The following is a 2168-nucleotide window of genomic DNA, read 5'->3' as shown; positions in this document are numbered from 1 at the left end:
AATTAAGTGTAAAAGTAAAATTGAGATTTCTTTCATGTTGTAATTTTTCAATTGTCTAAAAATTGAAAATGCTTTTTACTATTAAAATGGTTTCTACCAGATTATATTACCTCTCAGTTTTTTGTTTACAGTATATGCAAAACAATAGTACATATGATTTCTTTTTTCCTTTCATATCCCCAGATCCCACCAGATGTGCAGTACATACAAGAAGAAAATTTGAAAGCCATAACCTAGCCAAGCTGACTGGAGAATTCTGGGAGATGGAGCTCAAAAAAGTAATTTTTCCAAGTTCTGCCCATTACTGCAAGCGGATTTGCATACTGTTCTCCAGAGTTGCAATCTTAAAATGCCAATCAGCTTGCCCTGGGTTCCTAAACTAGCCAGTCTTGAGGCAAAAAAAAAAAATCATTTGCCAATCTGGTTCGCCTTTGCAAATGCATTTGCAATAGTGTATCTTGTCCTTTTCCTTGGACTGGCTTTTGTTTCCTAAACAAAGTGTTACTCTGTGAGCTATAAATCAGAAAAATCAATATTATGCTTTGTACAGGGAGGGTGTATAGTGGGTCTTCACTGGCCGTCTTCTTGGCACTTTTGGCAAAGACTTGCTACAAAACGTTCAGGTTGCACACCATTTGCAACAATGAAAGCTGTTCTCACTCCATTGCAGTCACATTCCTAAGTGGCTAGACAAACCAGACATACATGGGTAGTCATAAGACAGTGGTTTGCTCTCCAACGAATTGAATCTGGATGCCTTTGACCTCGCTACAGTCTCCCTCCCCCATGACTGGGTTTTGCATTCAATATGGTGAAGAGATCTGGTTTTCAGATGAGATCATTGTTTCCAACACCATGCTGTCCCAAGCACTTTCTGTGGAAAACATTGCATGGTTCAGATCCACTCTAGGTGAATGTTAATATTGTGCCTCTGCTATAACACATGCAGTTTCTGGATGGCTCAGAGAAGATCAGGCAAATGTATAAATTTATAATGGTGCTTATAAGAAGCTGCGGGAAATTTTTAGACTCACCAAAAAGGGCACAAAATGAGTGCAACAGTTCAGGAGTTCAAGTACATCTACCTTGCTTGTTCCCAGTGTTTCTAGTGGTTGTTTCAGGTGAATCCTAAAACACAATTGTAACGCCTGCTGAGCCCCTGGTGGTGCAATGGATTCAACCCTGAGCTGCTGAACTTGCTGACTGAAAGCTCAGCAGTTCAAATCCGGGGAGCAGGGTGAGTTCCCGCTGTTATCCCCAGCTTCTGCTAATCTAGCAGTTTGAAAACATGCAAATGTGAGTAGATCAATAGGTACCACTCTGGCGGGAAGGTAACAGCGCTCCATGCAGTCATGCCGGCCACATGTCTACGGATAATGCTGGTTCTTTGGCTTAGAAATGGAGATGAGCACCAAACTCCCACAGCTGGACACGACTAGACTTAATGTCAGGGGAAAACCTTTACCTTTACCACCTGCTAGGGTCTTATTTCAATGGGATCCAGACCCCATCCTATTCAGCACATTACAGCTGAATCTACACTGCCGAATTAATGCACTTTAATTTAATCACTTTAACTGCCATGGGTCAATGCTATGGGAATATGGGAGTCTGCAGTTATTCTCTGCCAAAAGGGCTGGTCCCTCATTAAATTACAAATCCCAGGATTCCATAGCATTGACCCATGGCAGTTAAATTACATTAATTCTACAGTGTAGAAGAGGCATCCTCAAACTTTCACAAATTCAATGTGTTGTCGAAGGCTTTCACGGCCGGGATCACAGGGTTGTTGTATGTCTTTCAGGCTGTGTGGCCATGTTCCAGAAGCATTCTCTCCTGACGTTTCACCCACATTTCCTTTCCTTACTTAGTTTATCCATACCTCACAGCCTCTGAGGATGCCTGCCATAGATGTGGGCGAAACGTCAGGAGAGAATGCTTCTGGAACATGGCCACACAGCCCGAAAGACATACAACAACTCTGTTTCACAAATTCAACACTGAATTGGTTTTCTTCCTTCCCTTCCTCCTTGCTTTTTTAAAAATAAAAGTCTTGCCTGATGAAAGTATCTGGAGATCTCAAAAGTTTGCCCCACTTTTTTGTTTCCCTTTGCTTGGTATGACAAAGTTGTCCCTCTCATAAGGATCCAAGGCTACTTTCAAAGTTA

At 41.8% G+C, this 2168-nt stretch overlaps 1 long non-coding RNA gene across 1 annotated transcript in view; it reads left to right on the top strand.

Moving 5' to 3' along the window:
• LOC107983395 (uncharacterized) overlaps positions 1-533 on the top strand; it is a 15486-nt gene extending 14953 nt beyond the window's left edge. Inside the window, exon 2 of the long non-coding RNA XR_010005461.1 lies at positions 184-533. This is a non-coding gene — a long non-coding RNA (uncharacterized LOC107983395). The remainder of the gene's footprint in view (positions 1-183) is intronic.
• The last annotated feature ends 1635 nt before the right edge of the window (positions 534-2168 follow it).

Source organism: Anolis carolinensis, chromosome 4, assembly GCF_035594765.1.
Source record: "Anolis carolinensis isolate JA03-04 chromosome 4, rAnoCar3.1.pri, whole genome shotgun sequence".
Taxonomy (NCBI): domain Eukaryota; kingdom Metazoa; phylum Chordata; class Lepidosauria; order Squamata; family Dactyloidae; genus Anolis; species Anolis carolinensis.
This window is presented reverse-complemented; position numbering and strand designations above follow the sequence as displayed.